Consider the following 24,902-nt stretch of genomic DNA (forward strand, 5'->3'; position numbering starts at 1 on the left):
TTTATTTATTTTTTATTTGAGACAGAAAGAAAGAGAGAATTGGCATCGTAGGGCCTCCATCACTGCAAACAAACTAGAGACATATTTGCCAGCTCATACATCTGGCTTATTTATGTCCTGGGGAATTGAAGCAGGTTCCTTTAGCTTTATAGACAAATATCTTAACCACTAAGCCATCTTTCCAACCCAGTGTTCCATAATTTAAATAAAGAATACTTGGGCAACTCAAAGAAGTAGAAGAAAAGGTATTGTTGTCTAATCTTGAAAACATATTTCTTCTCAGTCCCAAAGGTGGTGTATTTCTCAGTGGATTTTGTCTCGATGAATTCTATGATATTAAAACTTGACTATTATTATAATGACAGGGAAAGTCGAGATGTGTTTCTAGTTTTGTGTAAGTACTCAATTTGATTCTCTGCTGGATAAAATATGATGTTTTGTATTTTGGGAATGAGTACACATGTATTTTTTTTTTCACAATTTAACCTGCTAAAGGAACTTGTTCACATGTGTCTTAAAACCATGCTATAACTTTATGAAAATAGGTAATTCTCTCTTTTTGTAAATACTTTTTGTTTGTTGTTGATGATAATAGAGAAAAAGAGGGAAAATAAAGATATAACAATAAATAGAAATGACTTGTAAAGAATTAGTGGTTCAGGGAACAAGGAAATATGAGAGGAGGGAGAGAAAGGGTGATGGGAGGATGGCAATATCAGGGTATTGTGTATAGGCACAGGAATTGTCTGTAAAACATATACAAAAAAAAGTATAGTAGGATTCATGTGTGCACTTTTGGTGATTTCCTCTGCCATTTGTTTTCAAAGAGAAAGTGCACAGAGTAGATTCTACATCATATATTGAGATAAAATAGATACACTCAGATCTATTCATCACAAAATTCCAAATGTACATTCCAGAATTCCCTTCCTTTTGAAGTACAGATATGACAGAAGACATTACTTTCATGTTACTTTTCCAAAATGTAGAAAAATGAGATAATCCTGAATGTATGAATCAATCTCCCATTAAATTGCCCTTGCTGGGTTGCATTACCAACATAAAGGGGGTAATGAACAGAAGGTGTGATGTGATGTGCTAGTGGAAAATAAACCTTGATCAATCTATTTTTTTTTTTTACAAATTAGGATAGGTTTTGTATTCAGAAATGTCTCTAAAGACCATATTTTATAATTTCTATCTTATGAAATACAGCAAAATGCCACATTATAAGTGAAGAGACACAGGAAGAGTATGCCAAGCCGACTAGTGAGAAGAAAATTCCAAGTCAAAATATCCTGGATGTCACCAAGACAGGTGAATCACTCTTGTACCACCTAGGGAACACAAAGATTAATGTTTAAAGAAATCTCTGTCATCTTCTGAAAGCCATTTCTCATTCAAAATAGTGGTGATTAAAGATATCTTGGTTATTAGGTGAATGCAGTATCACTTTATCCTCTCGTTGTTGTATTTTACAGACACCTGTCCTAAATGGAGATATTGACTGTGTAAGTAGGAATATGGCCCTCATTACTCTTGAAATGTTCAACTTCAATACCATGTGAAGTCAATTCAAATCAGTAAAACAAAAACTATTAGTACAAAAGCATGAAATAAAGAATGTATTAGTGCAATATTTTAAATTCCCATAATATTCAATTAGTCCAGGGTAAATACTGAGTTTCTTTAACTGAAGCAAAAATTAATAAATTTAGTAAGAAAATGAAATCTGAAATATGATTGTTAAGCATTTGAATTCTTTTGGGAATGCTGAAATCACACGGACAGCATATCTACAATATCTCAATGAGACTCATTATTGCCATGTGTGGCCTGGATGTGCATCTAATTAGTGTGAGTTTGGGACATCACTATATACATGGGATCTCACACTTCTATCATGACAAGAAAAGTCATCTGAAGTAGTAGATACTGTAAAATATACCAGTATAAATATACTTGATATCCATAAATCAGTGTCCATTTATTTGAGTTGTTATTTGTGAGAATTTATTCATTCATTCATTCCCACCCATTTCAAGCAACATCCATATGATTTCCTTATACCCTGGCACTGATGATGTTTGCAATATCACCTCACACCCATATAAATAATGATCACTTATAATTCTGCAGGTTATAAGAAGATTCATGGTGCTTCTGCACCAACTGGTTGTCTGGAACCAGAATCAAAAAAAAAACAAAACAGACTTGTAATCATATTTTATTCCTGATTGTACTCTCATCTTTATGAGTATTTCTGATTCTTCACCCACTCTGACATGTACATGTACTTCCCATTGCTTTGAATATGTGTGTGTGTGTGTGTGTGTGTAATCTTTAGTGTTACTACCCTTTCTGTGATTAAATGGCTTGGTTTCGTGCACCTGTCAATGTGTTCTGAATAAAGAAATCTAGTTTTGCAACATAGATGTACAGGCCCCACCTTAGAGTCTTTGTCAGAATTTGAATATATTTTACTTTGCCTTCTTGTTTTGGAAATGTCATATTTGTTGGTGGAAAAGTAGGTGATAAAATAAAGTCAGTTTTGAAGTAGAAAAATATGCCGATTTTTGAATAAATAGTATTATCTGTGTTTTGTCACATTTTTCTATGAAAATGAGGAAGTGTGTGGATTATATGACAAAGAGGTTAATACTTAGCATGTTGCTGCATTCAAAAAAGATAACTCTGCCAGGTGTGGTGGGGAACTTGAGAAGGCAGAGGTAGGATGATTGCCATGACTTCAAGGCCAGCCTGAATTCCAGGTTAGACTGGGCTAAAGGGAGACCCTACCTCAAAAAACAAACAAACAAACAAACAAAAAAACCCCTCAAAGCTGGATGTGGTTTGCATGTCTCCAATCCCAGCACTTGGGAGGTAGAGACAGGAGATCATCATGAGTTCAAGGCCAGTATTGCCTACATAGTGAATTCCAGGTCAGCTTCGGCTAGAGGTAGTCAACCTCCAAAATCCAAAAACAAAACTAAAGATAACTCACCAAGGACGGTTGATTTCTTACTTCATATTTCACATATATTTAATTGATTTTCAAAAGCAGAATGGAAAACATTCTTGAGATGTAAATAGAAGTGGCCAATATCTTCCCACCTATGATAAAATTAAGTATGTAGACATCTACATTGGTTTCTTCACATATCATGATTATACAGAATTTTTTTAAGATTAAAATCACATTCAATAAAAATCTTAAGATACAATGAACAATGAAGTTAAAAACTTTTTAAAGTTGATTTATGAAAACTGTTATTTTATGCCCAAAATAAAAAATTACCAAACAAGAATTAGGCCCAGGATATATATATATATATATATATATATATATATATATATATATATATATATATATATATATTTAATGAAGTGTTTATCAAAGAAATAAACATTCTTTTTTTAAAAAATATTTTTATTTATTAATTTGAGAGTGACAGACAGAGAGAGAAAGAGGGAGAGAGAGAGAGAGAATGGGCACGCCAGGGCCCCCAGCCACTGCAAACTAACCCCAGATGTATGAGTCCCCTCATACACCTGGTCAATGTGGGTCCTGGTGAATTGAGCCTCGAACAGGGCTCTGTAGGCTGCACAGACAATTTCTTAGCCACTAAGCCATTGCTCCAACCTGAAATAAACATTCTTAAAAGTGTAGAAACCCATTAGATTCCATATTGTTCGTGGGCTGCAAAGAAAGAAAACGTAACTGTATGCATGTGTGTAAAAACCATGTGGCTCCACACATCCCAGTTTTCTCACTGCTAAGGTGCTGACAGAGGAGAAATTCCTTGGCTCAATAGACAGCCCGTCTATCTAATTGTATAATTCACTGTCACTAAAAGAAAACAAAACCCTATATTGCTGCTGAAAACACCACTAGTTTGCTCTATTGCATTTATATACACGAGGAAACAGTGCATGTATGCCAACCCACACAACAGGACACACAAATAAAAGTTCCATTTAACAAGCTTCCCTAGCTCTCCTAGCCAATGCTTCTGAAAAGGCTGGCAACGGACACAAATACAGTAGTGAGACAGACATATAGATCAGTGTAGAAATTAACAAATGGTCCTAAATGTCAAGCCAAGCTTTATTCTCTTATAACATGCTCAAAACAAAAGAATGTCTAACTATGAAAATAAGGAGACACAAATAAATGATATAATAAGAACTTCATTGTGATAAACATCGTGAAAACATGAGATCTTTATTAATATAAAAAGCCACTTACCAAACTGTTAGTTTTATAAGAAAAATGACTTAATGGACACTATCAGTAAATGCAAATGTCTTAAAATAGCTTATTAAGGATAAGAATGAGGAAACTGTAGAGACTCTTTTAAAGTTAACAAGATTGAACTAGCTAAAGAAAATCCTTTTTGAAACAAAAACAAGTAAAAGTTTTCTTCACTGCTGAAACATAGAAAATTATTTCAAAAGAACATAATTTTGGGCTAGAGAGATGACTTAGTGGTTAAGGTGCTTCCTTGCAAAGCCTAGGGACACATGTTTGAATATCCAGATCTTATGACACCAGATGCAGAGTAACAGAAGCAAAAAACTTTAATCATGTGCCAGGAAGGGGTGCAAGTCCCTAAAGTTTGTTCACACTGACTGAAATCCCTGGGACACTCATTCACCCATTCCCTCCTTCTCAGACACTCTTTGTGCCTATTTCTATCCCTCCCTCAAAAAACGAACGTATTTTACATAATTCACTCTAAAACATCAAAAAGATATAAACAGTGTAATAACCTTTAAATAAACAAGTTCACCATTATTATGACACAATCATAAGCAATAAGAACTATGACAAAAGGCATTTGTATGTCAATAACTTTGATGAACATAAATGAATACATAGTAAAACTCCTTGAATATCTTTAACTGACTTGGAGTAGTAAGTGGAGTTTTTGATTCAGTCAAAAATAGCCTTAGTAGATTTGAAGAGCAAGTAAATGATTGCCATTCATTTAGAAATGGACTTAGTAGTGTCTGAACAGTAAGTGTTGGAGGTACCTGATGCACTTAATTGCCTTAACAAAAATCTTCAAATGCAAGTGTACAAAGTGCCCTCTTTGAGAAATAGACTTTGTAATTTCAGATATACAAGTGAAGAAATATTCCCGCTGATAATTAAATATTTGTCTCTCTTTCTTTCTTTTTTTACACAAGCTCAACAGACTGGCCTTTGTATAAGAGATAGCAAGCAAGAGAGAGAGATGGAGCGAGAGAGAGAGAGAGAGAGGGAGAGAGAGAGAGAGAAAATTGGCACACCAGGGTCTTAGCCAAGGTAATTGGCTACAGTATGACATGTGCCCCTTTGTGGATATGAGCACATGCATCACCTTGTGTGCCTGGCTTATGTGGGACCTTAAAGAATCAAACGTTTTCTTAGGCTTTACAGGCAAACATTTCAACTGCTAAGCCATTGCTTCAGTCTCAGAGTTAGATTCATTTAGCCTCAACCAGCAACTGCATACATACACTTCCTTGAAAATGTGCAAAGTTCCTGTGAACAGAACATGAGAAAATTGTGGAATACACTTTAACCATCCTAATATCAGAATCTTTGGAATACCAGGAGAAGAATTACAGACCAAAGGCATGGAGAACTTACTTAACACAATAATTGAAGAAAACTTCCCCCGTCTCTTAAAAGAAAGCCCCATCAGGATACAAGAAGCAAACAGAACTCCTAACAGACTAGACCAAAGGAGAAACTCCCCAAGACATATTATCATTAAGACGTTAAACATTGACACCAAGGAAAAAATACTAAAAGCAGCTAGGGAAAAACAGCACACCACTTTCAAAGGAAAGCCCATCAGAATTACTTCAGATTTCTCAAAGGAAATCTTGAAAGCTAGAAGGGCCTGGAATGAAACTCTCCAAACGTTAAGAAACTATGGCTTCCAATCCAAACTACTCTACCCGGCAAAAGTCTCCCTTATAATAGATAGTGAAAGGAAAACTTTCCATGACAAAACTCAGCTTTACAATTATATGAACACAAAACCAAACCTACAGAAAGTATTCCAGGAAATTATCCACAGAGAAGAAACAAATAAGCAAATACAAATGCCTACAAGAAGCAGATCACAGCAACCAAAACCAGAGTAGACAGAAAAAATTTCAAATTCCATGGAAATGCCAACACACCTCTACCACCGCAACATGACAGGGATCAAATCAAATCTCACAGTCATCACCCTAAACATTAATGGCCTTAATTCACCCATCAAGGGACACAGGCTAACAGGGTGGATCAAAAAATTAGACCCCTCAATCTGCTGCCTTCAAGAAACCCACCTTACCACTAAAGACAGAAACCTCCTCAGTGTGAAAGGGTGGAAAACAATATTCCAAGCAAATGGGAATAAGAAACAAGCCGGTGTAGCTATATTAATATCAGATAAAGTTGACTTCAAACCAAAAACAATCAAAAAAGACAAAGAAGGCTACTTCATACTTATCTAGGGAACAATCCATCAGGAGGATATTACAATCATAAATATGTATGCACCAAACACAGGGGCACCACAGTTCATAAAACAAAACCTACTTGACAATAAAACAGAAATAACCACCAACACCATCATAGCTGGGGACTTTAACACACCATTATCAGTAATAGACAGATCATCCAAATTGAAGCTCAACAGGGAAGTAAGAGAGCTCAACAAAACCATAGAGCACTTAGAACTAACAGACATCTACAGAACTTTCCATCCCAAATGCACAGACTACACATTCTTCTCAGCAGTCCATGGAACGTTCTCTAAAATAGACCATATACTGGGTCACAAAGACTGCCTCCACATATTTAGGAAAATCGACAGAATTCCCTGCATGATATCATATCATAATGCTATATTGCTAGAAATCAACAACAACAACAACAAAAAAAAACCAACAAGAACCCCAATGGCCACTGGAAACTGAATAGCACACACTTAAACAATAAATGGATAGTGGATGAAATAAAAAATGAAATTGCAAAATTCCTGGAATTGAATGACAATGAGAACACATCATACCAAAACTTGTGGGCCACAATGAAGGCAGTCCTCAGGGGAAAATTCATAGCACTCAATGCCTTCATAAAAAAGACAGAAAGATCCCAAATCAATAGCCTAACCATCCACCTAAAGGCATTGGAAAAACAAAAAAATCCAACCCAATGAGCTCCAGAAGGAAAGAAATAATTAAAATTAGAGCAGAAATTAATGAATTGGAAACCAAGGAAACAATTAAGGCAATTGACAACACAGAGCTGGTTCTTTGAAAAAATAAACAAGATTGACAAACCTCTGGCCAATTTGATCAAGCAGAAAAGGAGAGACTCCAAATTAACAAAATTCAAAATGAAGAAGGAGAGATCACAACAGACATGAGTGAAATCGGCAGAATCATCAGGACTTATTTCAAAAACCTCTACTCCACAAAACTAGAAAATGTGGAGGAGATAGATAAATTCCTGGACGCATATCATCTACCAAAGCTAAACTCAGAGCAGATCAACCACCTCAATGAACCCATCACACTCACCGAAAGTGAAAAAGTAATAAAAAACCTCCCAAAAAAGAAGAGTCCAGGACCAGATGGATTCCCAGCCGAATTTTATCAAACCTTCATGGAAGAAATCAAACCAATCTTCCTAAAACTGTGCCACACAATTGAAGAACAGGGAAAGCTACCCAACTCCTTCTATGAAGCTAGTATCACCCTAATCCCCAAACCAGGCAGAGATGCCACAAGAAAAGAAAACATTCAGCCTATTTCCCTAATGAACATAGACGCAAAGATTCTCAACAAAATACTCGCAAGCTGAATCCAACAACACATCAAAAGCATTATCCACCTTGACCAAGTGGGATTTATCCCAGGAACACAAGGGTTGTTCAACATACGAAAATATGTGAATGTAATACACCACATAAACAAGCTTAAACATAAAAACCACATGATCATTTTGATAGATGCAGAAAAGGCCTTTGACAAGATACAACATCACTTCATGATGAAAACATTGGAGAGAATCGGCATAGTTGGTACATATCTTAACATAATAAAGGCAACATACAAAGCTCCAAAGGCCCAAATAATACTTAATGGAGAGAGACTGGAGGAATTCCCATTGAGATCAGGAACAAGACAGGGATGTCCTCTCTCACCTCTGCTTTTCAATATAGTTCTGGAAGTCCTAGCCCAAGCAATAAGGCAGGAGAAGGAAATAAAAGGGATACAATTTGGAAAGGAAGAAGTTAAGTTAGCTCTATTCGCTCATGACATGATTGTATATGTAAGAGACCCGAGAGACTCCATCCCAAAACTCCTGAAGGTGATTAACTCCTATAGCAAAGTAGCAGGATACAAAATCAATGCACAAAAATCGGTAGCATTTCTGTATGCAAATGACAAAGACACAGAAAAAGAAATAAAGGACATAGTCCCATTTTCAATAGCAGAAAAAAAAAAAAACCTTGGAATAACATTAACCAAGAAGTAAAAGATCTATACAACTAAAATATAAAAACTCACAAAAAATAAATTGAGGAGGACTTGAAAAGATGGAAAGACCTCCTATGCTCCTGGATAGGCAGAATTAACATTGTGAAGATGACAATCCTACCAAAGGCAATATATAGATTTAATGAAATTCCAATTAAAATCCCTACAGTGTTTTCACAGAGATAGAAAAAATGATCTCAAATTTCATATGGAAAGGCAGAAGGCCTCACATATCCAAACATATCCTCAGCAAACGGAATACCTCTGGTGGCATTACCATACCTGATGTAAAGCTATATTACAAAGCCATAGTAATGAAAGCAGCATGGTACTTGCATAAAAACAGGAGTATAGACCAATGGAATAGACTTGAGGACCCGGATTTTGGGTCAAGCAACTATAGCTACTTGATATTCGACAAAGGCCCAAAGAATATAGACTGGTAAAAAGACAGCATCTTCAACAAATGGTGCTGGACAAACTGGATAACCACATGCAGGAAACTAAAACTTGATCCACACATTTCACCATGCACTACACTCAAATCCAAATGGATCAACGACCTCAACATAAGACCAGAAACGTGAAAACTACTGGAGGAAAATTTAGGAAGTACTTTCCATGATATAGGAATGGAAAAAGACTTCCTGAACAAAACCCCAGTGGCTCAAGTTCTTAAACAGTCACTCAACCATTGGGATCATATGAAGTTGTAGAGTTTCTTTATAGACAAGCATATAATAAGCAGAGCCAATAGAATACCCACAGAATGGGAGAAAATATTTGCAGGTTATCCAACTGATAGAGGCCTTATCTCTGGAATTTACAAAGAACTCAAAAATCTAAGCAATAAGAAGACAAGCACTCCACTCACAAAATGGGGTGCAGAGTTGAACAGGTAATTCACAGAGGAAGAGATACAAATGGCAAACAAACACTTAAGAAAATGTTCATCATCCCTAAACATCAGATAAATGCAAATTGAAACAACTATGAGATTCCACCTTACCCCAATAAGGATAGCCAACATCAAAAAGTCAAATGAAAATAAATGCTGGCGAGGATGTGGAGAAGCAGGGACACTCATTCACTGTTGGTGGGAATGCAGGATGGTACAACCACTTTGGAAAGCAATATGGAGACTCCTGAAGAAGCTGACTATAGAGAAACCAACAGACCCAGTTATTCCCTTACTGGGCATCTACCCTAAAACCTTCAAACCAAAGGCCAGAGAGATTTGCTCAACCATGTTTGTAGCGGCTCAATTTCTAATAGCTAAAAGCTGGAATCAACCCAGATGTCCATCATTAGAAGAATGGATAACAAAGATGTGGTATATCTACACAATGGAATTCTATACAGCAGAAAGAAAAAATGAAATAAAGAAATTTGAGAAAAAAATGGTTGAACCTGGAACAGATCATTCTCAGCGAACTTACCCAATCACAGAAAAAAAATAGACACATAGTCTCACTCATCTATAACACCTAAACTGAATCTACCCAAGATACCTTACTTACCCAGCAAGCACCTCATGGACTAGACAATAGGATGGATGGGAGGGCGGGGAGGGCATCGAAGGGTGGAAAACTGTAATCTGGACCAAAACGGCAATGGTACCATAAAATTCTACTTCCTAAAAGACAGACCAAATAGCTGAACCTTCACTAGATTCTTACAGGAAACACCTGAACCACAAGACACTGGAGAGGGTAGGATCAAGACTAACCTATATCTTCTACATCTTCCCTCCCTCCCTCTCCCCCTCTCCCCTCTATCTCTCTCCTCTCTAACTCTTGTATATCAGTTGTGTTCTTCCTCAATTTCTTAGTGGACACTGACCTATAACCCCCACTACCAGCATGGGGCTATCATCCACAATGAGCTTTTGATCAGAGAAACCTACAAGGTTTCCTAAGGAATGACAGACTTCTGTCAGTACTTGATGACCCACCAGAGGTCAGTGTTAAGACCCTATTGCTGAAGACTCCATACGCAGCTTACACTTAAAATGGAATGGCATGGCTGGAAGCCAGGAGAGAGTCAGTCCCCATACAGTCAATGTGTCTAGTGCCAGAAGGCGCTACATAGGTGACTGGGGAAACGACCAAGATCTGTCCAAGCAACTCATTGTCTAACCCAATTAGCAACAAATAACCTGGTGTGATGCCCACACAAGTGCAATAGTAGCACACAGCCATGGTGAGGAACCAACTTCTCTTGATTTGGCTAACTGATACCCTCAGTGGTACGAGACCCATATCTGGAGCTGGGAAACAAGTCAGAACCATACCCAAACACAAGCCCATCCTACAATATCAAGCTGCCATCAATCACGGGGTATAAGAGGGTCTACACCTATCAAACTGTCTATCAAACAAGTAAGTGTTATCTCAATTTTCCGGGTGTTAACTTACTCTCCATTGGAGAATCTGCTTCTGATTTTCAGATAGATGCAGATCCTAAGGAGAGAGCTGCCCCAGCATACCTCAAAAGGCGCCCAACTCAAACTAAGGACAATTGGTGAAACAAGAAAGGGTGATGTTTTCCTGTGACCTGGATACCAGCACAACGGAGAAGGAAACCAATGCAGAGAAAAATCAACTCCTACCAAATCAGAGAGCCAGAGCCTCAGAGGCCCCCAACACCTCAGCACTGAAGCAGACCAAAAATGAACCCAACATGGCTCAGGGAAATTTTGCGGAAGAGGGGGCGGAAAGAATGTCAGTGTCACATGTTGGGTCATGATTTGCAGAGACATTTATCATACCAATAACTGGGGGCTAACGCCACAATGCACGACCCATTTTCATTAACAAGGAGGGTCTAATGGGAAGGGGTAGATCACAGATGAGCCTAAACAATGATACCAAACAGCCTGTATTTATTGAAAAGAAAACTACTAAATTAAATTAAAAAAAAAAAAAAAAAAAAACTAGTTTCTCAATGTAAAATGATGTGGTCATTTTGGATAAATCTTGGCATTTCCCCAAAGGTTAAACACAATTACCAAATGCTTCTCTAGTTTCATTCTAATAAAACTATATGTACACACAATAACTTTGAACATGAATATTCCTTTAGTCATAATAACCACAACATAGAAACAATCCAAATGTCTATGAACGGATATGTAGGTAAGCAAAATATGGCATAGTTGTAAGTAAAAAGAAATGATATACTGGTAAACCTTGAAAATACTATGTTAAGTGAGAGACCAGGCACCAAAAGCCTAAACACTGTATAATTTATATGAGATGTGTGGAAAAATAAAATACTTTACATACATAAATTTTTGGCTGTCTAAGGCTATAGTATTTGTGAGAAAATGGATGGACTGTAAATTGATAGGGAGGTTGTTTCTGAGGTGACTGAAATATCCTAAACTTAATAGCGGTTAGGGTTGCACGACTCTGTGAATATACTGAAAATTATTGGATTAAATAATTTTAAGTGGGTAAGATGTATGGTATCCACATTGCCTACCTATGTTAACATGCTACTGTAAAAACTCTTCCTTGAACAAACAATATTTTCACCCAATGGACTGACCAACTGATTGTTCCCAAGATCTTTGATTGTGTGCACCCTCATCTTACACAGACACAAATAGAAGTCTTAAGGATGAGGGGACTGCTCAGCAGCAAAACAAGTATTTATCATGTGCAATATGCTAGCTCCATAACCAATCTCTGCAAAAATGCAAGTGACACGAGTCCTAGTAAGAAATGGGAAGCTGGGCATGGTGACACACCCCTTTAATCCCAGCACTCAGAGGCAGAGGTAGGAGGATCACCGTGAGTTCAAGGCCACCCTAAGACTACATAGTGAATCCCAGGTCACACTGGGCTACAGTGAGACCCTACCTTGAAAAACAAAGGGAAAAAAAAAAAAAAAAGAAATGGGACTAATCCAAGGTAGGTAGCACAAGATCAAACAGTACCTTACCAATGCTAAGTAAACTTCCATTTCTTTCTGCTCTTTTCTTTGCAATCACTTCAACTTTGTCTCTTTGTCATCCCTACATTGTTCAACTGTATTACTATCCTGAGTAGTTCCTTACTATCAATGCATTGGGTTCTGCCTTCTAGAATTTTCTTTTACTATTTGGCCAAACTATTGTTGTAACCCTGTCTTCTCTCATAAACTCTCTGTATTATAAGCTTCTGCTAGGTTTCATGCTTTACTAATTTCTGATCAGCCTCGAGCAGTATTGCATAAAACATAAAAACACAGTGGTTTACTGGGTTACAGCCAAATGTCAACACTCCCATTGAGATACAGTCAACTGTCAACTCTCCCATTAAATGCTGTAAATACCCCCAAAATTTGTATGCCACAGGGGAAAAAAGATGTTTGAAAGCCCACACATACATGTTTTATCCTGCACATTAGTTTTATACCTTCAACTTATCCTTAGCAATGTGAGCATTTCTTACTCTGTTCACTGGGTTGAACAGACAGGACTCCAGCATCTGTATGCTTTGGTTCACACATTTCTGAAACACAGGTGCTTACTTAATCTAAAGACTAGTATTTTTATTCATCGTTAATGGTTTTTTTCAAAGTTTGTCCAACATACACACTCACTTCTAAAGAACTTGTATGTACACTGTAAGTCTTATTACATTATCATTTAGTATATACATTTTCTCCCTCAGTGAGAAAGCTTGGTTAAAAAGTTAAATTTAGTAAAATTATTATTTTGCTTTCATGTATTTTAATTTAAAATACTATTAACTTTAATCCTTCAAGAAAAAACTATTCATAACAAAAATCTGATGGCATAGTTTCACTGCAGGCTACATGTGTGTATGTGTCTGTGAGAGAAAGACACACAGACACAGGGTCTCAAGGTGTCCAGACTGTCTCCACCTGCCTCCAAGTGCTGGAATTACAGGTATGTACCATCACACCTTATTTTTTAAAATAATTAAAACAGAGGATTTTGTCTAGTCTTGAGTAATTACTATCATTCTTGAGAGTTAATGTCATCACAGAAAGAATACCACTATATATTATTTAATTAAGTAAATGTTTAAAATGTAGAGGACAAGGTAGATATAATCCACACTACTTTCTCAAAGGTAAAATTTCTTGCAGAAATCTGATGATAGAATTCTGCCAAATCATATTGATTCCATAGTAACTTTAGGGTTTGCCACACTCAATATTATAGGGTTTGCCACATTCAATATTATCTTATGTATTAAGAAATAACAAAATGCAATGAAATTGGAAGCAAAGATAGAATAGCTGAATCAGAAACTGTCTGTACAAGACATTAAAAGTTTGTGGGCATCCTAAATTTAATTATCTTTACATTGATTGCTGAGTGTTACTTTTGCAAGCTCTACAGTATATGACATCCATTTTAAAACTGGGAAAATATGCCTTCTTTTGAAATGGCCACTATTAAAGCTTAGCAAATAAATTTTTAAAAAGGTAAAAATCTATAAGCAAAATTAGGTACCTGCCTTTTGTGGGGTGTTTCCAGAGGCTGGAGTAGCTTCATGCACCAAGCAATCATTTGGCAAAACTTCAACTCCTGGATCAACTTCACTAAATGATAAATTAACAACATACACAAGTACATTTCTAGGTAGTTTATTCCTCAAATTGTTGGGCTGATATCAAACTTTTAAAGAAAAATGTTTCTGGGCTGGAGAGATGGCTTAGCGGTTAAGCGCTTGCCTCTGAAGCCTAAGGACCCCGGTTCGAGGCTCGGTTCCCCAGGTCCCACGTTAGCCAGATGCACAAGGGGGTGCACGCATCTGGAGTTTGTTTGCAGAGGCTGGAAGCCCTGGCACTCCCCTTCTCTCTCTCCCCCTCTATCTGTCTATCTCTCTGTGTCTGTCGCTCTCAAATAAATAAATAAATAAATAAATAAATAATAAGTAAATATAAATTTATAAAGAAAAATGTTTCTAAAATTTAAGTTATGTGGGCTGGAGAGATGGGTTAGCGGTTAAGCACTTGCCTGTGAAGCCTGAGGACTCCGGCTTGAGGTTTGATTTCCCAGGACCCACGTTAGCCAGATGCACAAAGCGGCACATGCATCTGGAGTTCGTTTGCAGAGGCTGGAGGCCCTGGCATGCCCATTCTCTCTATCTGCCCCCCCTCTCTCTGTAACTCTTAAATAAAATAAATTTAAAAAATGAACAAAAAAATAAAATGTAAGTTATGTTGAAGTTCAGTTAAATTGAGAAATACTTATAAAATCAATAGCTGAAATTCAGTAGTGCACTCTTAAAAAAAATAATAAAAGGTTTGGCCCAGAAAGCCAAACGTTGCATGTTCTCTCTCATATGTGGATCCTAGCTACAGATGATTGGATTTCTGTGTGAGTAGGAAGAAAATTCAGTAGCAAGGACCAGTAAGCTAGAAAAGAGTTATAAAGGGAAGAGAAAGGAAAGGAGGGGGTACTTAATAGGATGGCATTGTATATATGTAAGTAGAAGAATAGATTAATGGGGGTGAAAAAGCCCAAGTGAGATCAGGGGAAGAGACTGAGTAAAGGAAAGGTGGAGGGAGGGTGGGCTAATCAAAGTCTAAAAGGATATAAACAAATTATATGGATACCTACTTTTTTGGACAATGGAACACTCAGGAGCCATAGATTGTTACTAGAAAATTTTCAGTGCCAGGGATGAGATACCTTCCAGTGAGTTATTGGTCAGGGAGGTCCCTGATGCCCCCAAAACATTACAGGCCAGAGCTGAGGCCCTTGGTTTCCCACCAGGAAGAGATTGTAAGACCTTATTGAACACTCCACATACTTGGGCTGCAAGGCCACTGAAAAATCCTGCTGGAACTGAGCTGATAACCTTCTCCATGTAGACCAGGTGACAGAAAGGTAGAAAAAGGCATGCTGCATACAGTTCAATGGGGGAGAGAGAAATCACCAGTGAGGATGCTCAACAGTGTAAGCTGCAAGCCTTATATTTTGCCAGTCAGGCCAAATGAGCCATACATCAGGAATTTGAAATATTTGTAGACATACACAGAGTTTCAAAATAAATAAGAAAATATATTTTTTTAGGTATTGTCTCAGTCTGGCCAAGGTGACCTAGAATTCACTATGTAGTCTCAGGCTGTCCTCAAACTAATAGCAATCCTTGTACCTCAGCCTCCAAGTGCTGTGGTTAAAAAGTGTACGCTACCACACTTGGCTAAGAAAATACTTTTAAATTATGAATAGGAAGTATATATATATATATATATATATATATATATATATATATATATATATATATATATATATGTTTAATTCATTTTACTAGAGGTATAAATAACTTATTTCTTCTCCAGCAGGCCACTGCAGTGCCATTTTAAACAAAAAGTGAAAAAAATTTAAATATACCTATACATTTTTACAAAGATGGAGATAAGACAATGTTGAAGTGTGTCTAACATCTGTTGTTATTTTCCTTGCTACTTCCATATATAACCCTCTCCCCTCTTCTTTATGATCTGGCATCCAATGAAATTAAAAGATAGTGGTTTGACACCTGTTGCAATAGATAGGTATTTCTAGTCCTATTAGAGAGATGGTCTTAGAAGGGGGCAGTTTTTAATCTGCCATTGATAAAATTTCCCCTTTGATCAATAACACAGTTCTAGTCAAAGTTGTTACCTAGTTAAAAATACTCCTTTATGTCTAAATAGTACAGAGGTCTAAATTCTAGACTAGGTATATTTTTCCTTTAATTTTAGGTACACTTAATTTAACAAGTACACTATGATAAATTTATAATTTATATTATATAGGTTTTCTAGCTGTTGCAAATGAATTCTAGACACATGCAACATTTTGTGCATCTGGCTTTATGTGGGTACTTGGGAACTGAACTTGAGTTGTTGGGCTTTTGCTGGCAAGTGTCTTAACTGCTGAACTGAGCTATTTCTCCAGCCCCTGAATGCATTTTGTATGAACACTACCATGAGCCTATGTAACAAAGGTAGAAAGTTGTGGCTCAAAAGTGGTATGGTGGAGTGTTAAATTGACAAGGGGTAGAATTGTGATGGTTAATACTGTTTTCCAGTTTACAAGATCTGGTTACCTAGAAGAAGATGAATCTCTGGGCATATCTGTGAAGGATTTTCTAGATTAGGTTTATTGAGTTAGGAACAATCACCCTATATGGAGGTGACAACATTTCATGGGCAAGGCTTTTGAATTTAATAAAAAGTGAGCAAAACACCATCATTTATCCTTTTCTGTTTCTTAATTGTAGCTGCAATGTGACCAGATGCCTAGCCCACCTGCTGACATGAATTCACCACCATGATAAACACTCAAAAACTATGAGCCAAAATACCCACACTTCATTTTTTTTTTTTGCTAGATACACACACACACACACACACACACACACACACACACACACTCACACACACAGTTACAAGAGAAACATAATTTAAATACATACAATTCATTACATAAATTGTGGGTTTAATTTCAGAGGGCATGATGACTACAATCAGCCAATGAACAGTAGAGGCAATTCTTAACTGAACATACTGAATAATAGGATGATTCAACATGGCTGGAGGCTGCATGTTATTTTCAGTGTTTGGACTACTCCCAACACTCTGAAATGGTGGTGGAGGAGGATTAAATATCAAAGGACATGGCTGCACATGATGAGCACCTTTTAACAAAGTAGAAAGAAGAAAATCCATTTGTAGTTCCTTGAAAATGACAATAACAATAACAGCAATTTTTTTTAACTCACATAAATTTTGTTTCCTGATTGCAGGGCCCAGTTTCAGCTTTTGTTTTCGATTTATTTTTATTTATTCACTTATTAGAGACAGAGAAAGAGACAGAGTGAGTGAGCATGGACATGCCAGGGACTCTAGACACTGCAAACAAACTCCAGATGCGTGTGCCACTATGTGCATGTGGCTTGCATGGGACATGGACAATCGAACCTGCATACTTAGGCTTTGCAGGCATATGCCTTAACTGCTAAGCCATCTCTCCAGCCCTCAGTTTCAGCTTTTACCATGAAAATTCATCTGTTACTAAAAACAAAACAATAACAAAAGTACAATTTTAAGTCTTACTTCAATATTGGGGTAAATGCTGCAAATTTCTCTAAAGTTCCTGTATCAGAAAAAGGCTATAACTTTCTCACACCAAAATGTGTTATCATAAAAACTACTTTACTTACCCTGTATCAAAATGTCAAGAAGTTCTGAGTGTAATTTGTACTCTCTCTAATTGTGGTCTGTAGCTCTTGAACCTAGAGAATCCCAAATAAGCAGGTTGTGACAAATGTTCTGAATGCTAGGTTCCCAGCTGACTAAGATTTGGGAATTAACCCCTCCTGGAAGCAGTGTATTGTTGGGGGCAGGTTTTATGTTTATTATAGCCAGTGTTCCTTGCCAGTGTTTGGCACAGTCTCATGTTGCTATAATCCACCTTATGTTGGCAAGGGAGTGATGTCCACCCTCTGCTCATGCCATTGTTATCCCCTGCCAACATGGGGCTTTCTCTGGAGCCTGTAAACCAAAATATTTTTTCCCCCACAAGCTCCTTTTGGTTTTGCTTTTGGCCAGCAATGCAAACCTGACTGCAACAGTATCTTTCTCTGTATTTTATGCAAGACTGCATATTCAGGATGCAAGTCTATAAACATTGCATCAAGTAAATAAGTTGAGTTCTCCACAAGACTATTACTTACTTCTACTATCTCCTGCACATCCATGTAGTTATAAGTGACACAAATCCATAGCTATAAAAACAAACAAATGAAATATAAAACCACAACCACATAGCACATGGTTTACATAATGTAGCAGTCTATAAAATAATGGAGAGACAATAAAGGATGAATATGCTGTGATAAATATTTCAGATCTACATTAACAGATCTTCTCTAAATGTCACTGCATAGTGCTAAGACTAAGGTAGCATGAGTGACTCAGTCATTAACAAGAATACCTAATCTATGAAGCTGAATCTAACTTATTTCAAAACAAAGACAGCTAAAACTTAAGTTAATGTAATGTAGGGAAAAAACATTTTTTAATAATCTACTTTTTGCATCAAAATAAAGGTAGGAAATATTGAAATACAAATTTAAAAAATTAAATAAAAGTTAACACCTTTTTTGTAAATAATTTATTTATTTATCTGAGAGAGAGAATAGGTGCACCATGATCTTTAGCTACTGCTAATGAACTCCAGATGCATGCACCCCTTGTGCATGTGGCTTATGTGGGTACTGGCGAATCGAACCAGGGTCCTTAGGCTTTGCAGGCAAATACCTTAGGCTATTAAACCACTAAGCCATTTCACCAGCCCAAAAGTTGACAAATTTTTTATCCACAAAATACATTAGCAAAGCAATACATTTCATACCAAGGATTCAAATGCCAGTTTGAGTACCAGTATACTCTCTCATCCTGTAGTTCAGGATTTTAAGAATTTGGCCAAACCATAGCTATCATTGATTATCTTCACCACCTTTGCTGAGCCAAATCTGTCAAAGATGCCCCTGATTTCAGTTTCTTCCATCAACGAAATGAAATTAGTTAATATTTTTAAGTCTACTGTAAAGATAGAATTGATGATGTGAAAATTATCTTCCCATGTGGCACATTTATACAATGTAGTTCTACTCAGCAGTAAAGAAAAATGAAGTTATGAAATTTGCAGAAAAATGGATGGACCTGGAAAGGATTATACTAAGTGAGGTCACCCAGGCCCAGAAAGCCAAGCGCCACATGTTCTCTCTCATATGTGGATCCTAGCTACAGATGACTGGGCTTCTGCGTGAGAATGAAAATACTTAGTAGCAGAGGCCAGTAAGTTAAAAAGGAGACATAAAGGGAAGATAAAGGAAGGGAGGGTACTTAATAGGTTGATGTTGTTTATATGTAAGTACAATGATTGTGATGGGGAGGTGATATTTTTTTTATAATCATGGAAAATGCTAATGAAAATTTAAAAAGAAAACAAGAGAAAATTATCTTCCCTAAGTCATCTTCAAACTACCTATAGCAGTTACTTAAGGGTATTTTTAGTTCTATTGGTTTTAAACACAGAATCCATTATAAATCTATATGATTTTAAGGTAGGTTAGGGTCTCACTCTATCCTAGGCTGACCTGGAATTCATGTTATAGGTTCAGGGTGGCCTTGAACTCATGGTGATCCCTCTACCTCTGCCTCCTGAATGCAGGTATTAAAGGTGTGTGCCACCATACCAGGGTATAAATGTTTATGAAATTTTTAAAAAAATTTAAAAAACCCTTAGATTGTCAGCAAAGCTCAAATACCATTAGTCACAAACTTTTTCCAAGTGGCTAGTACAAATGTATACCACTGTTCCTGGCTGCACAACATATTTTTAGTATTTTATTTATTTACTGGAGAGAGAACATATGAGAGAGACAGAGAGAGACAGAGAGAGAGAGAGAGAGAGAGACAGAGAGAGAGAGAGAGACAGAGAGAGAGAGGAAGGGAGAGGGAGAATATGTCACAACACTGCATGCACCACCTGTGTATCTGGCTTACATGGGTGCTAGGGAATTGAACTTGTGTCCTTAAGGTTTGCAGACAAGCAAGCGCCTTAGCTCCTAAGCCATCTCTCCAGCCCTTCACAACACAATTTAAAATGTAAATGAAATATGAATACAATACCCTAACATCAATTCTGCCAACAGAAACCATGTTTGGCATGATTTTGCCTTCAGGTAAAACAGTCTTGGCTTGTGGCAGCTGAGTACGTCTGGGTGCTGGCCTCTCTCCAGATGTCTGAATTTGGAGTCTCAGAAGTTGTTGCAGTCTGTCCATTCTTAGGCTTCACAGGTTTCAAACATTAAGCCATCACTTCAGCTTTCAGCACACATTTTAATAGAGCTCAATATATGTGCATGTTTTCTTAAAGTAATATTTATCTATATAACAGTGAGATACATTTATATAATGCTTTTATTTTTTAATAAAGAATAGGTGGTGCACAAGGGCCTCCAGACAGTGCAAACAAACTCCAGATGCATGTGCAGCCTGGTGCATCTGGCTTACATGAGTTCTGGCAATCAAACCTGGGTCATTAGGCTTTTCAGACAAGCACATTAACTACTAAGCCATCTCTCCATCTGACTGTTAAGCCATCTCTCCAGCACTTCATTAAATATTTTAAAATGTAAATGAAATATGAAAACAATACCCTAACATCAATTCCACTAGCAGAAACAGTGTTAGGAATGATTTTGCCTTCAGGTGTAACATAGCCTTGGCTGGTGGAAGCTGAGGACGTCTGGGTGTTGGCATCTCTGGAGATGGCTGAATAAATAACTTATACAAATACTAACTTACAATGGAAGTATTCTTTTCAATAAGGAGTGTAACAGGGCTCCAGCCATTGCAAAATCCATATTCATTCACCACCTTGTATATCTGGCTTAGGTGGGTTCCTGGGACTCAAACCTATGTCCTTTGAACAAATGTCTCAGCTGCTAAACCATCTCTTTATCTCTTATTTTTTTGTTTTAATTTTTTAGTTATTTACAGGGAGAGAATATGGATGAATGAGAATCGGTACACTATGTTCTCTAGCAACTGCAAACAAACTCCAGATCATGTATATCTAATTTACATAGGTAATGGGCCATCATTTCCAAGTTCTTATGCTTAGCAGGCAAGCACCTTAACTACTAAGCCATTGCTCCAGCTTTTATATTTATTTTCAGTAGACTGTTTTAAAGTTTTGTTAGTACTTGTCTAATTCAATAGACTTTTTGTACATGTACCTTATTGACAACTAATGGGACTCAAGGCTCAGTCAGAGATCATTGTGGAAGAGGTGGCAGAAAGAATGTAAAGTCCAAAGGAAAAGGAGGAGTGTTTTTTAATGCTGTCACGTTGTAATATAATGAAATGTATTGTGTCAAGCACAAAGTGGCCATGGTATTCATGACCTCTTAGTTGCTGATCTACCTACAGAACACCTGTATAATAGGAGGGGGAAATGATGACATCAAAAGAGAAAGAAGGGACAATTTAGGAGGTGTAAAATAAGCTCCCATGAATTTGGGCCTAGTGGCATAGACCCAAAATTCTAGCTACAAGGTATGGAGGCTACTGAAAAGCTAGAGACCACAGCTTACTGGGAGAGTACTTGCCTACCTTGTATGAGGCCCAGGGTTTAATTCTACATAAAATACACACATTAAACAATTCTAAACCACTATTTACTATGAACAAGCATGGCTTACAAAAAGAAAGGAAGGAAGGAAGGAAGGAAGGAAGGAAGGAAGGAAGGAAGGAAGGAAGGAAGGAAGGAAGGAAGCAGAGCTAAGTTGGGCTTGGTGACGCATGTCTTACATCCCAGTACTCAGGAGGCAGAGGTATGTGGAGGATCACCAAGAGTTCAAGGCCAGCACAAGGCTACATAGTGAATTCTTGGCCAGCTTGGGCTAGACCAAGACCTTACCTGGGGGGATGGGGGGACTAACAAAAAAAGGGAGCTGAAATGTCAAAGACTTATTACAGAAGATTCTTTTCAATTGTGTATATATATATATTTTTTCTTTTTCCTATATCATTGCCACCCACAACTTATTTGAAATAATACATCCTGTAATTTTCAAGGCATTATTTTGCTATTGTTACATAAAACAGAGATTAATAAATACCTTTATTTTCCTCTTACATAATGCAATCACTTTAGGCTCTTTTTAACCAGGTAAGCCCTTCTCCAATTTTTATTTTTCACTATTTCAAATTTTAATCCTGTTTTCCTCCCATAAATGAACTGGCATGGTTTTTATACCCATCCTCAAACATAAACAATTACTTTCTTATCATTTGTTTGCATTTTTCTGGTCTTCCTTCTGGAATCTTTTCCTTGGCCCATAGTAAATTCTTTATGTAAGGGTCCTAGAATCACTGAAGAAAGACCCCAGCCTCAAATAGTATGTAAAACCAAAGAGCATTTATTCTGCAGAATCAGCCAGCATGTGGGGGTCAACCATTCATGAAAAATGGTGACCTTGAGAGGAGCTCCCAGGATCTTTTAAGCACAGCTAGAGGAATTTGGGCTGGCTTAGTCATTGGCTAATTTGAAAAGTAACTGTACTTGCATATTTTTGATTGGTCCTGAGGTTTTGGCAGGCTAGGTCTAGGGAAATTTCAGATGGGTTAGGTAATTTTTTAAATGATTGGCTACGCAGGCAGCAGTTACAGTTGTGCATCTCTGATTGATTGGGGCAGAAGGCACGAAAGGGACATGCTGGGCATTTCCAGGAACTGACTCAGCCTCTGGGCGGCTATCTTCCCAGCCACATGTCAGGGCAGGTCCTTTCCAGAAGTCCTGCCTTACTTTCTGGGAAACTGAAACTTAGGCCTAGTTAGAGTGGTACCTTACTCAAGCCCATCATGGTGTGAGTTTGGTCCCTTCAATTTACAATATGCCTGAGTGACACAGTACGAGGTGGTAAACTTTTGGGCTTCGCTACCAGAAAACTTTAAATTTTACCTTTGTTCCTTCAAGATAATCTTGTTCTCTCCAGAAGCCTACTTGAGCACCTTGCGTGCTTTATCAGAGCTCCAGCCTGCACAGTTGTCACCATTGATCTGAAGCGCTTGGTCACCAAACCTCAGACCAACCAGTGAGGCTAGAGAATTCACCTGGACTAGCTGAACAAATACACCATTATCAATGGACTTAAGCCTCAGTCCAATTTTTCCATCTTGGTCTTTACACAAAATGACTTCATGAATCCCTTGCTTAATTTCCGTCCTACGAATTCTGACATCATTATCTGGTACTGGTGATGCTATATAGTTCACACTGGAAGGTCTTGCTACCAACCCCTGACCTGGTGCTCCAGGGACCATGGCCGAATTTTCATGTATTTGTTCATCATTTAAACTCAGTCCCATATATTGGGAGAGCTCTGGATACAGTTTAAGATAGAGATTTCCACCTAGAGTGATGGGAACAGAACCTTCTGTCAGAATTGCTGAGTTGGCAGAGAAGGCATTTTGAGCCTGAATCACTTTGAGACATAATCACTTTATCTACCTTCAAATTTTCAAGGAATGGATGCAGAGCCATTTTTTCACGTATTTCCTCCTCTGGGACCCGCAGCCACCACCACGGTCACCCACTGACTTCCGAGAGTGAGCCGAGATGAGCGCCGCACTCTCAGCATGCCCGCCAGGCCTCTTTGGTGTTCTTAAGTAGGAGAAAAAATTTAATACTACAAGTAGTCATAAAACTTAACAATTTTAGCACTCTGAATTTGTATATTAACCTTTAACAATTAAAAAATGTCTGGGATAGACCCAAGCTCCAGCATGTATCTCTGTGGTGTGCTGACATAGTCCATCTGTGTATACCCAGGAGAGGGATAGACCCAAACTCCAGCATGGATCTCTATGGTTTCCTGACATAGTCTTTCTATATAGACCTAAGCTCCAGCATGTATCTCTGTCATGTACTGACCTAATCCTTCTGTATACACCCAGGAGAGGGATAGACCCAAATGCCAGTATGTATCTTTGTGGTGTGCTTATGTAGTGCTTCTGTATACACCAGGCAGAGGGATAGACCTAAGCTCCAGCATGTATCTCTGTGCTGACATAGTCCTTCTGCATACACCCGGGAGAGGGATAGTTGTCCTTAGAGAAGGTATTGAACTCTCTGAAGTTGTCCTTTTAGGGATTGTCACTTGTGTCAGCTGGCCAATGTATGGCATTTTTTTTTTCTTCTGGGCATATAACATGGTACCTATCTTGGAGTAGGGGTTGCCTAGGTCCAGTATCCATGAAACATTGGCACAGAACTACAGTGACAGCCAGGTATCTGGTAATAGCAGTGATACTACTGACACTGCCTACTGAATGGAGGGAGGAAGAGTCACAAGACTCATAAGATTCCAACCACTGCTTCCTCCAGCCCCCTCCCAGCTGTATGTGAGTTTTGGGGGTGTTAGCATATACAGTGAGGAAATGGTTAAATGAGAGTAGGTAACCCTGATTTAGCATTCATGAGGACACCATTCATGATGGGGTGGGGCTTTGTCGTGATAAAATGGTTTTGGAACCACACAAGATCCCATCAGTAATCACTCATTTGTGCTTTGTAAATAACATGATCTCAATAAATTCACTGGCTTGACAAACTGGATGTTGGTGCACTCATACATTGACTGTCAATGGTGACATTCCTTTTAAGTTTTTTTGTTTGTTTGTTTGTTTGTTCATTTTTATTTATTTATTTGAAAATGACAGAGACAGAAAGAGGCAAATAGAGAGAATGAGTGTGCCAGGGCAAACAAACTGCAGACACTTGCACCAACTTGTGCATCTTGCTAATGAGGGTCTTGGGAACTCTAACCTGGGCCCTT

The 24,902-nt window shown here is 37.7% G+C and overlaps 2 pseudogenes; both read right to left on the minus strand.

The window, feature by feature from the left end:
• Positions 1-2,121: 2,121 nt before the first annotated feature.
• Positions 2,122-22,928, minus strand: LOC123457182 (annotated as a pseudogene).
• A 94-nt stretch (positions 22,929-23,022) lies between these two features.
• LOC123457183 lies at positions 23,023-23,608 on the minus strand (annotated as a pseudogene).
• Between the last annotated feature and the right edge of the window lie 1,294 nt (positions 23,609-24,902).

This window comes from Jaculus jaculus (genome assembly GCF_020740685.1).
Source record: "Jaculus jaculus isolate mJacJac1 chromosome Y unlocalized genomic scaffold, mJacJac1.mat.Y.cur SUPER_Y_unloc_2, whole genome shotgun sequence".
Lineage (NCBI taxonomy): Eukaryota > Metazoa > Chordata > Mammalia > Rodentia > Dipodidae > Jaculus > Jaculus jaculus.